Here is a 15,136-nt window from a genome sequence, read left to right as displayed (position 1 = left end):
GAAATATTCAATCATATAAAAAACATACATAAATTTTCAGAAACTCGTTACTCCGTATCTCACTTGCACGTATTGTGTTAGTTGCAACTTGTGCATGCCATGTCCTTTGTTATTTGCTATATCATTTTTACCGTTTTAAATTTTACAACAAAAAAAAAAAAAAAAAAAAGTCAGTGAACAGAAATATGAATTAGTTAGTATGTACATATTACAGTATGTATTAATTAAGCTATGTACGTAAGTGTAAATTTATTTTTATTTTGTTAAACACTGTAAAATACTCTTTCAACTTTCATGTATCATTTAACTTTGTTAATTGGCAAGGTAATAAAGTTAAATTTGTGCTTTATATCTTTAAAGTAGGGGGTCCACTATATTTTGTTGGGAGATCCCTGGGTTAGGTTCTGTGCTATTGAACTCGTTCTTGTTTGAGACCATAAAAAATTGCGACTTCGAAGCATGCAGTTCGTGACTTCTAAAGAGATCAGAAGGTACACAAAATCAAGATGCTACAAAAGAGATTGTGCTTAGCAGTGATGAAGAGGAAGAAAATTAATTGAACGTACATTATCTGACATATAACTATCACAGTTTGTAAGGTAGGATGTTTGTTCAGTTATTACTATTTAAGTTACTACTATTATAAAAATATTAAAGATTAAATATTAAATAATAAATTAAATTATAATATAATTTAAATTATAAATTAAATACTACATATTAAAAGTTAAAATATTAAGTTATTACTACTATAAAAATTAAGTTTCCAATAGTTATAAAAAAAAAAAAAAAAAAATTGTGTATTTTTGTTAGCGTTTGGAACATAAACCCCCCCTTTTTACCCGTATTATACTGGTTCTTAGTCCTGTATAATACGGATTCACATTACACAAGATTTTGTTGTTATGGGGGGAGTTTGATGGCGCATAAGCTACTTTGGCTACAATGCACAAGATTTTGTAGGAACCAAGCTACCACGTTATACGAGGGTTACCTCTACTTAACAGATATACTAAAATGATGAGAAAAGGTTGAGTTAGGATTAAACTCGCAAATGTTTGCAATTCTGCCCAGACACAACAGGAAGGAATACAAGATGACAGCCTTTGCAATCAATTTGGCCAAAGACTTCTTTTCATACGTTTTGTTACCAATGGGATTCATGTTAACTAATTTTAAAACGAATCCCATTGGTCCACCAGATATGAATGGTATAACTGTTGACGATCCTGTTCCGGTTGCTGACAAACTGAATAGATATCTTGGATCTACATTCATGTCTCAAGAAGTGGTTATAAATTGACATATCAAAAGTATAACTGGGAGTTTTTATGATAACTCAGACAAAAGCGGAGGAGAAATTGTTTAGACTAAAAATAAATAAGGCACTTGGAGATGATGAAATCTAACTAATTATATTAAAAGAGTAGGAAAAGAGGTAAGTAAATCATTAGCAGCAATTATGAGAGAAATCTTCCATTACGGAGCCGACCTCCCTATGGACTTCAGATATGCAAATGTATCCCAGTTCACAAAGGGGAATCTAAGGCAGAAATAAGGCAGGAATGCAGAATTGGAATTTGGGGAGTACAGTGTGTACAGAAAGGATAGACAGGATAGGAAGGGAGGAGGGTTATACTATTAGTTAAGAAACACATAAAATCCAAGGAAGTGAAGCCAGTTGACATCGCCGGACAGTGCAATGTCGAGTCAGTTTGGTGTGACATAAGCATTGGGAGATCAAAATTGAGAGTAGGAGTGTGCTATAGGCCTAATGACTCTGATGAGTATAATAAGAAACTGTACAGGGAAATAGTGGACCAGTAAATCAGAGAGTCTTATAATGGGGGATTTTAATTTCCCAGATATTGACTGGAATTTGTGGGTTGGTCACTCACACACTAGCAAGGCTTTTGTGGATTTATTGAATGATTGTTTTCTACATCAGCATGTTCGGGAGGCAACTAGAGGGAGTAATACTCTTGATCTGATTATCAGTAGTGATTCTTCATGCATTAAGAATCTGCAGATAAAGGAACAACTAGGTGGCAGTGATCATAGTGTGCTGAAGTGGGATTTACTCAAAGAGGTAACTACCATCAGGGGTAAAGGGAAGGGTTCTTGCTTTCGTAAAGGCAACTACTACGATGGTCTGAGACAGTATTTAAATTCTATACAGTGGGACCAACTGATGATGTTACCAACAGCAAATTCAAAATGGGAAGCATTCAAAGAACTTATCTTGAAAGCTACTAGGCTTTACATACCAACTAAGAAATATTGTTCAAGGTTTAGGCCTAAATGGATGTCAGATGAACTAATGAGACATATGGCAGAGAAGAAAAATGCATGGGATACATATAAATTAATGGGTGACATGGAAGCTTATGGTAGATATAAGATGATCTGTAACCAAGAAGATTAGGCAGGCAAAGGCAGATTATGAGAAATCCTTGGCAAAGGATGCACAGAAAAACAGAAAAGAGTACTTTACCTATGTAAACTCTAGAAGGAAAGGGATGAATCAGATTGGACCACTGGATATTGATGGTTCAACAGTTGAGGATCCTCCTCAGGTGGCTAACAAACTAAATGAGTATTCTGCATCTACATTCACACATGAGGAGTTATTCAGGAAGGGAAATGCCAAAGGTGAAGTACCTCTGGCATTCCCCTTGATTCCCCTGGCAGTGAGCTAGATGATTTTGTAATAACTGAGAGGAAAGTGGAGGAGAAATTGTTCAGGATAAACATAAAAAAGGCACCTGGGGTGGATGAGCTCTATCCAGTTATAGTAAAGGAGGCAGCAAATGAAGCAAGCAAACCCTTAGCCATAATTATGAAAGCTTCTTTGGACTCAGGGGAGGTACCCACAGACTGTAGATGTACAAATGTGACCCCAATTCACAAAGGAGGATCAAAGGCTGACACAAGTAATTATAGACCTGTGAGTTTAACTTCTGTTCTAGGAAAATTAATGGAGGCACTGGTTAAAGAAGCACTGCAGGATCATCTAGACAAGACTTCAGTTATAGCTCAGACACAGCATGGTTTTGTTAAGGGAAAGTCTTGCCTGACCAATTTTACTGGATACTATGATACAGTCACAAAAGAACTGGATGCAGGGAATAACTTTGATATTACATATTTGGATCTTAGAAAGGCTTTTGATACTGTTGCACATGGAAGACTGCTGCACAAATTGGAGCAGTGTGGCACTGGAGGCAAATTGCTGCTATAGATAAAGGGTTGGTTGAGGGGGAGAAGTAATGGACACTGCTCATCGTGGACTAACGTTATTAGTGGAGTCCCTCAGGGTTCAGTGTTAGGTCCATTGTTTTCTGTATTTATAAATTATATTGATGATGGTATATCAAGCTTAATGTCCAAGTTTGCAGACAATACAAAGGTTGGCAGGGTTGTTAAGGACACTACTTACACTATGCTGCTGCAACAGGATCTGGAAAGGTTGAGCAGATGGGCTGAGAGGTGGCAAATGAAGTTTAACATTGACAAATGTAAAGTACTACACTTGGGAAACAGCAACCCCAAAGCAACGTATCAACTCTGATGTACTTCACTGACAGTGATATAGAATGAAAAGGACCTGGGGGTAATTGTGCAGGCAGATATGAAGTTCTCTGAGCAGTGCAGACAGGCTGCAAGAGTAGCTCATGGTGTCTTGTCAATGATATACAGGAATTTTTCTAGCAGGGATAAGGAGGTGATTATTCCCTTGTATAATGTGTGTGTTTATTCCCTTGTACAATGGACACTGCTCATCGTGGACTAATGTTATTAGTGGAGTCCCTCAGGGTTCAGTATTGGGGCCTTTATTGTTTTCTGTATTTATAAATGATATTGATGATGGTATATCAGGCTTAATGTCCAAGTTTGCAGACGATACGAAGGTTGGCAGGGTTGTCAAGGACACTACTGACACTATGCTGCTGCAACAGGATTTGGAAAGGTTGAGCAGATGGGCTTCGAGGTGGCAAATGAAGTTTAACATTGACAAATGTAAAGTACTACATATGGGAAACAGCAACCCCCAGAGCAACGTATCAAATCTGTGGTACTACACTGACAGTGGTAGAGAATGAAAGGGACCTGGGGGTGGTGGTGCAGGCAGATATGAAGTTCTCTGAGCAGTGCAGACGAGCTGCAAGAGTAGCTCATGGTGTATTGTCAATGATATATAGGAATTTTTCTAGCAGGGATAAGGAGGTGATTATTCCCTTGTATAAGGCAATGGTCAGGCCACACCTAGAGTACTGTATACAGGCCTGGAGGCCTCATTTCAGGAAGGATGTAGAGCTGCTGGAACGAGTACAGAGAAGGGCAACTAGATTGGTGAATGGGACAAAGGGGTTCTCTTACGAAGAAAGGCTTAAGTTTTGCAAATTACAGTGTCTGGAAACTAGGCACCAGCGGGGTGATCTGATAGAGGTGTACAAAGCCTTGAATGGTTTGAGCATGCTCAATGCTGATGGGATTCTTCCTCTAGCTCAGAAAAATCACCTGAGAGGGCATAAATTCAAATTGAGGAAAGACAGATGTAGGATAGATGTGCGGAAATTTGCCTTTAGCCAGCGGGTGGTTGGTGGGTGGAACAGACTTCCATCCCTTGTCGTGGAAGTTGATAGCCTAAATAAGTTTAAGGCTCAGCTGGACAGGTATTTCGAACGAATAGAGGGGTGAAGTGGAAGTGGTTATTTTTATTTATTTATGTTACTTTTTTTTTTTTTTTTTTTTTTTTTTGGCTGATGCTGCATAAGCTTGCTTTCTTGCATCAAATGCCTCTACTAATGCTAATAAGGCAATGGTCAGGCCACACCTTGAGTACTGTATACAGGTCTGAAGGAATCATTTCAAGAAGGATGTAGAGCTGCTGGAACGAGTACAGAGAAGCTCAACAAGATTAGTGAATGGAACAAAGGGTTGCTCTTACGAAGAAAGGCTAAAGTTTTGCAAATTACAGTGTCCGGAGACTAGGCACCGGCGAGGTGATCTAATAGAGGTGTATAAAACGTTGAATAGTTTGGGCATGCTCAATGCCGATGGGATTCTTCCTTTTGCTCAGTATAATCACCTGAGAGGGCATAAATTCAAATTGAGGAAAGATAGATGTGCGGAAATTTGCCTTTAGCCAGCGGGTAGTTGGTTGGTGGAACAGACTTCCATCCCTTGTTGTGGAAGTTGATAGCCTAAAAAAATTTTAAGGCTCAGCTGGACAGGTATTTCGAACAAATGGAGAGGTGAAATGGAAGTGGTTTTTTTTTTTTTTTTTTTTTGGCTAATGCTCCATAAGCTTGCTTTCTTGTTTCATATGCCTCTACTAATGCTAATAACTAATTATAGACCTATAAGCCTTACTTCTCTTCCAGGGAAAATAATACAATCAGTGGTTAAAGACATATTCCAGGATCATCTTCACACAGTTATACGGCAATCATGCATGGATTCATTAAGGGAAGACTTTGTTTCACCAACCTGAATGGCTACTACAATATAGTAACAAAGGAACTGGATGAAAAAAATAATTTTGACATCATATACATAGATTTTGGCAAAGTATTTCATACTGTTCTGCAAGAATGTCTGTCCCTATGGACTTGAGATGTGCAAATGTATCCACAATTCACAAAAGGGAATCTAAAGGGGAAATAACTAATTATAGACCTGTAAGCCTTACTTCTGTTCCAGGGAAAATAATACAGTCTGTGGATAAAGACATATTATAGGATCATCTTCACAGGAATGCAGTTATACGGCAATTATGCATGGATTCATTAAGGGAAGACCTTGTTTCACCAATCTGAATGGCTACTACAATATAGTAACAAAGGAACTGGATGCAAAAAATAATTTTGACATCATATACATAGATTTTGGCAAAGTATTTCATACTGTTCTGCAAGAATGTCTGTCCCTATGGACTTGAGATGTGCAAATGTATCCACAATTCACAAAAGGGAATCTAAAGGGGAAATAACTAATTATAGACCTGTAAGCCTTACTTCTGTTCCAGGGAAAATAATACAGTCTGTGGATAAAGACATTATAGGATCATCTTCACAGGAATGCAGTTATACGGCAATTATGCATGGATTCATTAAGGGAAGACCTTGTTTCACCAATCTGAATGGCTACTACAATATAGTAACAAAGGAACTGGATGCAAAAAATAATTTTGACATCATATACTTAGATGTTTAAGGGCACAAAAGGTGACATAGTTGTACACGTTGGCACTAATAATATTAAGAGCAGGAGACCGGCAGAATTACTTAACAAGTACAGGTCACTGTTGAACAAAAGTCGAGAATTAGGGTTGAATTTGAAAGTGTCTGCAATTCTGCCCAGACATGATAGGAGGGAGTATATGATGAGAGCCTTGTCGATCAATTCGGCCCTGGAAAGATTGTGCAAGGCTCAAGGGGTAGAATTTTTTTCAGCCTGGACTGTACTTGTTAACAGGAGAGATTGCTTCTACAGGGATGGGATACACTTAAATAGAAAGGGTGCAAGAATATTTGCTGATGCTATCGAGGCAGTGTTAGGTGGGTCGGAAAACTGCTAGCTTGGGGGGAGACAAAGACCAATAGATTGACAGTAGCCACTGGCAGAGGTGAAAGAGATTCTTGCACTGCTTCTATTAGAATGAGCAGAAGCCTGAAAAACAAGATGCATGGTATTTCAGAGACTGCTGGGAGCCATTGCGGTACAAGTAAACACATGGGTTGTGTTAGGGTAGCTAAGAATAGAAACAGGTGCAGGTATACTTGCGTGTACACCAATGCTAGGAGTTTAGTAAATAAATTTGATGAATTTGAGGTATTGCTCAAAACATCAAAGGCAGATATTGTTGGGATATCAGAGACGTGGTGTCACACAGATATAAGGGATGCAGAACTGCAATTTGAGGAGTACAACGTCTACAGAAAGGACAGACAGGATAGCAAGGGGGGAGGGGTTATGCTATTAGTTAAGAAACACATAAAAACCAAGGAAGTGAAGCCAGTCGACATCGCTGGACAGTGCAGTGTTGAGTCAGTTTGGTGTGACATAAGCATTGGGAGATCAAAATTGAGAGTAGGAGTGTGCTATAGGCCTAATGACTCTGATGAGTATAATAAGGAACTGTACAGGGAAATAGAGTGGGCCAGTAAATCAGAGAGTCTTATAATGGGAGATTTTAATTTCCCAGATATAGACTGGATTTTGGGGGCTGGTTACTCACACACTAGCAGGGCTTTTGTGGATTTATTGGATGATTGTTTTCTACATCAGCATGTTCGGGAGGCAATTAGAGGGAGTAATACTCTTGATTTGATTATCAGCAGTGATTCTTCATGCATTAAGAATCTGCAGATAAATGAACCACTAGGTGGCAGTGATCACAGTGTGCTGAAGTGGGATTTACTCAAAGAGGTAACTACCATTAGGGGTAAAGGGAAGGGTTATTGCTTCCGTAAAGGCGACTACGATGGACTGAGACAGTATTTAAATTCTATACAGTGGGACCAACTGATGATGTTACCAACAGCAAATTCAAAATGGAAAGCATTCAAAGAACTTATCTTGGAAGCTACTAGGCTTTACATACCAACTAAGAAATATTGTTCAAGGTTTAGGCCAAAATGGATGTCAGATGAACTAATGAGGCATATGGCAGAGAAGAAAAATGCATGGGATACTTACAAATTAACACATGACACAGAAGCCTATGATAGATACAAGTTGATATGCAACCAAGTTACAAAGGAGGTTAGGCAGGCGAAGGCAGATTACGAGAAATCCTTGGCAAGGGATGCAAAGAAAAACAGCAAAGAGTTCTTTACTTATGTAAACTCTAGAAGGAAGGGGATGAATCAGATTGGTCCACTTGATATTGATGGGTCAACTGTTGATGATCCTGCTCAGGTAGCTAACAAACTAAATGAATATTTTGCATCGACATTCACACATGAGGAGTTATTCAGCAAGGGGAATGCCAGAGGTGTATTCAACTCTAGCAGTAAGCTACAGAATCTTGAAATAACTGGGAGTAAAGTGGAGGAGAAACTGTTGAAGATAAACACAAGAAAGGCACCCGGGGTGGATGGGATCTATCCAGTTATATTAAAGGAGGCAGCAAAGGAAGTAAGCAAACCCTTAGCCATAATTATGAGAGCTTCCTTGGACTCAGGGGAGGTACCCATAGACTGGAAATGTGCAAATGTGACCCCAATTCACAAAGGAGGATCAAAGGCTGACACAAGTAATTATAGACCTGTGAGCTTAACTTCTGTTCCAGGAAAATTAATGGAGGCACTGGTTAAAGAAGCACTGCAGGATCATTTAGACAAGACTTCAGTTATAGCTCAGACACAGCATGGTTTTGTTAAGGGGAAGTCTTGCCTGACCAATTTGATTGGATACTATGATGCAGTCACAAAAGAACTGGATGCAGGGAATAACTTTGATATTATATACTTGGATCTTAGAAAGGCTTTTGATACTGTTGCACATGGAAGACTGCTACACAAATTGGAGCAGTGTGACATTGGAGGCAAATTGCTGCTATGGATAAAGGGGTGGTTGAGGGGGAGAAGACAGAGAGTGGTAATCAATGGACACTGCTCATCGTGGACTAATGTTATTAGTGGAGTCCCTCAGGGCTCAGTGTTGGGTCCATTATTGTTTTCTGTATTTATAAATGATATTGATGATGGTATATCAAGCTTAATGTCCAAGTTTGCAGATGATACAAAGGTTGGCAGGGTTGTCAAGGACACTACTGACACTATGCTGCTGCAACAGGATATGGAAAGGTTGAGCAGATGGGCTGAGAGGTGGCAAATGAAGTTTAACATTGACAAATGTAAAGTACTACACATGGGAAACAGCAACCCCAGAGCAACGTATCAACTCTGTGGTACTACACTGACAGTGGTAGAGAATGAAAGGGACTTGGGGGTGGTTGTGCAGGCAGATATGAAGTTCTCTGAGCAGTGCAGACGGGCTGCAAGAGTAGCTCATGGAGTATTGTCAATGATATACAGGAATTTTTCCAGCAGGGATAAGGAGGTGATTATTCCATTGTATAAGGCAATGGTCAGGCCACACCTAGAGTACTGTATACAGGTCTGGAGGCCTCATTTCAAGAAGGATGTAGAGCTGCTGGAACGAGTACAGAGAAGGGCAACAAGATTAGTGAATGGAACAAAGGGGTGCTCTTACGAAGAAAGGCTTAAGTTTTGCAAATTACAGTGTCTGGAGACTAGGCACCAACGAGGTGATCTGATAGAGGTGTATAAAGCCTTGAATGGTTTAAGCATGCTCAATGCTGATGGGATTCTTCCTCTAGCTCAGAAAAATCACCTGAGAGGGCATAAATTCAAATTGAGGAAAGACAGATGTAGGATAGACGTGCGGAAATTTGCCTTTAGCCAGCGGGTGGTTGGTTGGTGGAACAGACTGCCATCCCTTGTGGTGGAGGTTGATAGCCTAAATAAGTTTAAGGCTCAGCTGGACAGGTATTTTGAACGAACAGAGGGGTGAAGTGGAAGTGGGTTTTTTTTTTTTTTTTTTTATGGCTGATGCTGCATAAGCTTGCTTTCTTGCATCAAATGCCTCTACTAATGCTAATGTCAGCAAAGCTTTTCATACTATTCTGGAAGAAAAACTGATGATCAAATTGAAGTAGAGTGGCATTATGGAGAAGTTACTCCTATGGATAAAGGGACAGTTGAGTGGCAGAAGGCAGGAATAGTTATTAATGGGCATTATTCTTCTTGGACTAATGTTATTAGTGAAATCCCCCAGGGTTCTGTGTCAGACCCATTAATGTTTTTAATATTTATTAACAATATTGCTGAAGACAAAGTTTAAAGTAAAAGTTGGCAGATGGTACAAAAATTGAAATGGTGGTTAATGACAGAAATCAGGGTATCCTGCTGCAACAAGACCTAGAAAAATTATCTGAGTGAGGTAAGTAAGCTTTAACACTGAAAAATGCAATTTTTTTTTTTAATGAAAACCCCAAACATGAGGTATTAGAACCTATAGTACTTGGTACCATGCTTGGGTTGGAGGTTGAGAAGATGAAAGAAGATATTTGTTGACATTAGACTTGAACTTCTGTAGGCTGTAATTTTCAGGAAATACGTACGAAGGAAGGTTGTTCCAGAAAACAGCAGTTGAATGAATAAATGAGGAAGATGAAAAGTTGGTTCTGTGAGTTTGAAGTTGGACAGTAAATGGATGTTGGCTGGTGAAGGCATGTGTTCGGCTATTTTGAAAGAGAGCAGGAATAATAGAAGCCAATTCAGAAGAACAGTGCCTGTGGAAGTATCTGTAGAAAAAACATGCAGCAGAAACAGTACGTCTATGAGACAGCGAGTGGAGAGACTCTGTTAGAGAGGAGTCAATTAACCTAATTGTCCTCTTCTGAATGGAATCTAGAAGCCTGAGAGAGGGGTTTTGGGGGCACCGCCCAAGATGCGGGAACAATATTCCATTGTAGGGCGGATTTGCAATTTGTATAGAGTACACAGCTGTCTGGAAGAAAAGTAACACCAAGAGCAAAAGAGAAAACCAAGTTTTTTTAGATTCAGAGGAAGCAATATTTGTGATGTGCTTGTGCCAAAAGAGATTAGAATTCAGGGTAATCCCCAAAAGAGATATATCAACTTGGCTAGAAATCGGAGTGTCACCAAAGATAAGCATAGGAGCAGGATAATCCTTTTTGCAAGATATAAGACAAGACTGAGTTTTAGAAGGGTTGAAATCAACTAAGTTGTCTTTGTCCCACAGGAGAATTACCTGCAAATGGGCATTTAAGGAATTGGTAGCAAATATTCAAGAAGTTGGAGCTGATTGAGCAGGGCAAGGTTTCTCAAAATGGAAAGTGGAATACAATTTGCTATCAGCAGCAAACTATCAATAGTATTTCCAGTCAATGGAGGAAGGTCATTAATATACAAGAGGAAAAGAGAAGGGGAAAGAACTGAACCTTGGGGGACACCAGCATTACTGGAGAAGTTAGAAAACTGAGAGCCATCACCCTTAGTGAGCGATTTGTCACCATTTTTAGGAACTGACTGGATATGAGCAAATTTCCAAGCAGAAGGAAAAAACACTTTTGGAATAAGAAAGTGAAAAAAGTGGTAAAGAACAGGAGTAAATTCAGGAGCACAGGTTTTGAGAACAAGTGGAGAAATACCATCATGACCTGGAGCTTTCTTAGCATCAAGATATGTCAAAATCCTTCTGACATCCTTTTGACGGAAGACCACAGGAGGCACTGAATGGAGCGTGTTGGGAATTGTGAGAGGTGTTTTACCAAGATCATTAATACATGAGTTGGAAGAAAAATGGTATGCTAGAAGATCAGCTTTATCCTTGGTTGAAGTGACAACAGAACCATCTGATTTTGACAGAGGTGGGAGCAGAGATGGGCAAAAGTTGCAGCCAATAGCTTTGGCAAGAGACCAGAATGCTGGGCTACCATTAGGGCACGAAGCAAGTTTTCTACTCTTAGCCTGTTCAAAATCTAGTTTGGACTGATTAATAACTGCTTTACAATTGTTGCAAGCTTTAGTGTAGGCAAAAAATTAAACTGAAATATTGGAAACAAGCCAATTACAATATGCAACATTCTTTTCTTGAACAGCCTTAGCACATTTATTGGAAAACCAAGGTTTAGATAAAGGACGAGATTTTAAAGTGGAGTGTGGGATAAAGGATTCCATTCCTGCAAGAATAATTTCACTGACACGATCTGAGCAAACATTGACATCAGAAGTTGAAACAGTAATCCAACCAAGGAAAAGAAGAAAAGAAATCTTGCAGTTCATCCCATTTTGCATTCTTGTAATGCCAAACAACACACGAAGTTGGGAATAGCCATGAGATAAAGGTTCCATTGGAGAAGAGACAATCACCAAGTTGTGATCTGATGTGCCTAAAGGAGCACTCACTTCAACTAGGTACTTAGAAGAGTCGTTTGTGAGAAAAAGATCAAGCATGTTGGTTGTATGATTAGGATTGTCCGGTATTCTTGTAGGTAAATGAACAATCTGTGAAAGGTCATTAGTAATTGCAAAAGCTTCAGCACCTAGACCAGCTGTGCCGGTGTGACTAGAAAATGGAAACCAGCTAGAGTTGTGACCATTAAAATCACCAAGTAAAATTACTTCACTGTTAGGAAAGTTGGACTGGAGAAAGTCAAGTTGCAAAAAGAGGAAGTCAAAGAGCTCCAAGTGATTAGTGAAGTTGGGAGAACAGTTGAGACAATGATGTGGTTACAAAGGAACTGGATGCAAAAAATAATTTTGATATCATATTTTTGGATTTCAGGAAAGCTTTTGACACTGTTGCGCATGGAAAACTATTGTACAAATTGGAGCAGAATGGTATTAAGCGTAAGTTGCTACAATGGATAAAAGGATGGTTGAGTGGGAGAAGACAGAGGGTGGTAATGAATGGGTGCTGCTCTTCGTGGACTAATGTTATTAGTGGAGTCCCACAGGGTTTGGTGTTGGGTCCTCTGTTGTTTTGTATATTTATCAATGATATTGATGAAGGTATATCAGGCTTAATGTCGAAGTTTGCAGATGATACAAAGGTTGGCAGGGTTGTTAACGACAGTAATGGCAGTGTGCTACTGCAACAGGATCTAGATAATTTGGGCAGATGGGCTAAGAAGTGTCAACTGACGTTTAACCTTTATTATTTATTTTTCCTGGTGAAATACAAATGAAAATTTGCAGTTTTGATGTTTATAAACAAATGTAAAGTACTGCATATCTGTAGAGGTAACCCCAGAGAAAAGTACCAACTGTGTGGTACTACACTTAAGGTGGTAGAAAATGAAAGACCTGGGAGTAATTGTGCAGTCAGACATGAAGTTTTCCGAGGCAGATAGGCTGCCAGGGCAGGTCATGGGGTTTTGTCAATGATATATAGGAAGTTTTCTAGCAGGGAAAATGAGGTGATTGTCCGTCTGTATAAGGCAATGGTCAGGCCATGCTTTGAGTACTGCGTACAGGTCTGGAGGCCTCATTTTAGGAAGGATGTAGATTTGCTTGCGCGTGTACAGAGAAGGGCAACAAGATTGGTGAGGGGACTGAAGGGATCCTCTTATCAAGAGAGGCTTAAGTTCTGCAAATTACAGTGGATGGAGACTAGGTACCTGTGAGGTGATCTGACTGAGGTGTATAAGGCCTCGAATGGGTTGAGCACGCTTAATTCGGATGGGTCCTTCCACTTGTTCAGATTAAGAACCTAAGGGGGCATAAATTGAAATTGAGGAAGGACAGATGTAGAATAGATGTGTGGAAATTTGCCTTTAGCCAGCGGGTGTTAATTGTTCGAATAAACTTCCATCTGTCGTGGAAGTTGCTAGGTTAAATAAATTTAAGGAGGAACTGGACAGGCATTTGGAGGGAATGGTGTGATTTTTTTTTTTTTTTTGGCTGATGCTCCGTAAGCTCATACACTTGCTTTCTTGCATCACATGCCACTACAACTACTACAACAGATGAATTTAACACAATGAGGTAGAGAGATTTGGAGCCAGAGAAGATTCCAAATTACCAAGTCTCTAATAGGGAATATCGGAATGGACATATGCACAAGTACCACCTTTGAGGCGAAAGGAATCATACAGCGAATAATTTGGGCAACTGAAATGAACAGTAGTTGAATCAACCGATAACTGAGATTCTGTCAGAAAAAGTACATGGGGTTTGGCAGACTGTAAGTGGAAATGTACATCGATGAGATTAGAATTAAAACCAAGTATATTTGTGAAATGAACTAGGAAGTGTTTTGGAGGTTTAGATTTTTTTGCAGATAAGCTTAGTGTGACAATTCATGGTGTATTCAATTGTAAGAAAAAGTGGGGGGGGGACATGCTGTATGAAGTAATGAAATATTTGGATATGGCATACACATGGTAAGAATACACCTAGATCCTTGACATAACGTGGCCTTGACAATGCTCCCCCGCATACACACTACTCGGATCCACTCCAGTCACTACCTGGCAGAGTAGAGGTAGAAAGATTATACACTAACTGATCCGGAAGCCTCCTAAAGAGTTACCAATAGGTTTGGTCCAGTGTACTAACTAGCGGCTGGCCTACAAACACCGTTTTGGAGCTGTACCCTCGAAATGTAAGGAAGATTGGATCTCGCCTTGGTGTTCATCATAACGTCAAAATTCATCAGTCATACTGCATGATGGAAGAGATGGGGAAGGGTTGACCGGAACTTAGCTCTGGAGACTAAAAACATGGGTTCCACCACTCCAAGCCTCCAATAAGCAAAGTGGTGGTATTGCATTGGTTGATGAGTCATCTACCACCTAGTATTGCCTGGAGGGGCGACATTCCTCCATGTGGTGTGGGCCCCACACCTCGACCCCTGTGGTCACCCACAGTGCTTGTGCATGGAGTTTATACCCAGGATTACGAAGATTCACACCATTGTGAAGGTACAAGCAGAGGATTTGGTTGTCATAGATCGTATACTGCATATAAAAAGTAATCCCAGAATAACATACCAACTGGGTGGTGTTGAACCCATATGTGGCACACTCCTTCACACTGTCTGCCTTTTGGCCAAGTAGGCAGCCTTCACATGTTGTCCCCCCCCTCGGAATTTAAAATTAGCATGTTGCAAAATATAGTTTTGTTCACTTTTAAACATCTGTTTTTAATAACATTCAATTTTTCTAGATGTTTCCATCCCAACAACAATTTAAATAGTTGTTAACTCAGGAGTTGGGTATAAATACATTTGCAGTTTTTTGTTTTTTTTTTTCCTTTGCAGTTTTATATCACAACCACATCTTACAAATTTGTACCAACCTGACAACAGATCAGTGCAAATTCTCAGAGTTAAATCGTATGTGCAAATTTCAAAAGCAATTCAATCTGTCAGTTTAAATCTTCCATATGTTATAATAAGAAGTTTAAACTAAAATATAATGTTCATTTTTCTGAGGGTTTCATACTTTTGATTCATGTGCATAATACTACTACTACATACCTTTTAAAATTTATGGCTTTCTCCACTGTATCTCATTAACTAAACCTAGATGCAATTGCATAATTCTTCAAGCCAAGTTCATAAATGAGCCCTA

At 39.4% G+C, this 15,136-nt stretch overlaps 1 protein-coding gene across 3 annotated transcripts in view; it reads right to left on the bottom strand.

Moving 5' to 3' along the window:
• LOC150090678 (kinesin heavy chain-like) overlaps positions 1-15,136 on the bottom strand; it is a 400,102-nt gene that overhangs the window by 298,715 nt on the left and 86,251 nt on the right. The window lies entirely within an intron of this gene.

The sequence above is a fragment of the Mastigoproctus giganteus genome, chromosome 1 (genome assembly GCF_048544385.1).
Source record: "Mastigoproctus giganteus isolate SK-2022 chromosome 1, ASM4854438v1, whole genome shotgun sequence".
Lineage (NCBI taxonomy): Eukaryota > Metazoa > Arthropoda > Arachnida > Uropygi > Thelyphonidae > Mastigoproctus > Mastigoproctus giganteus.
The sequence above is the reverse complement of the archived record's forward strand: the minus strand, read 5'-3'. Positions and strand labels throughout refer to the sequence as shown.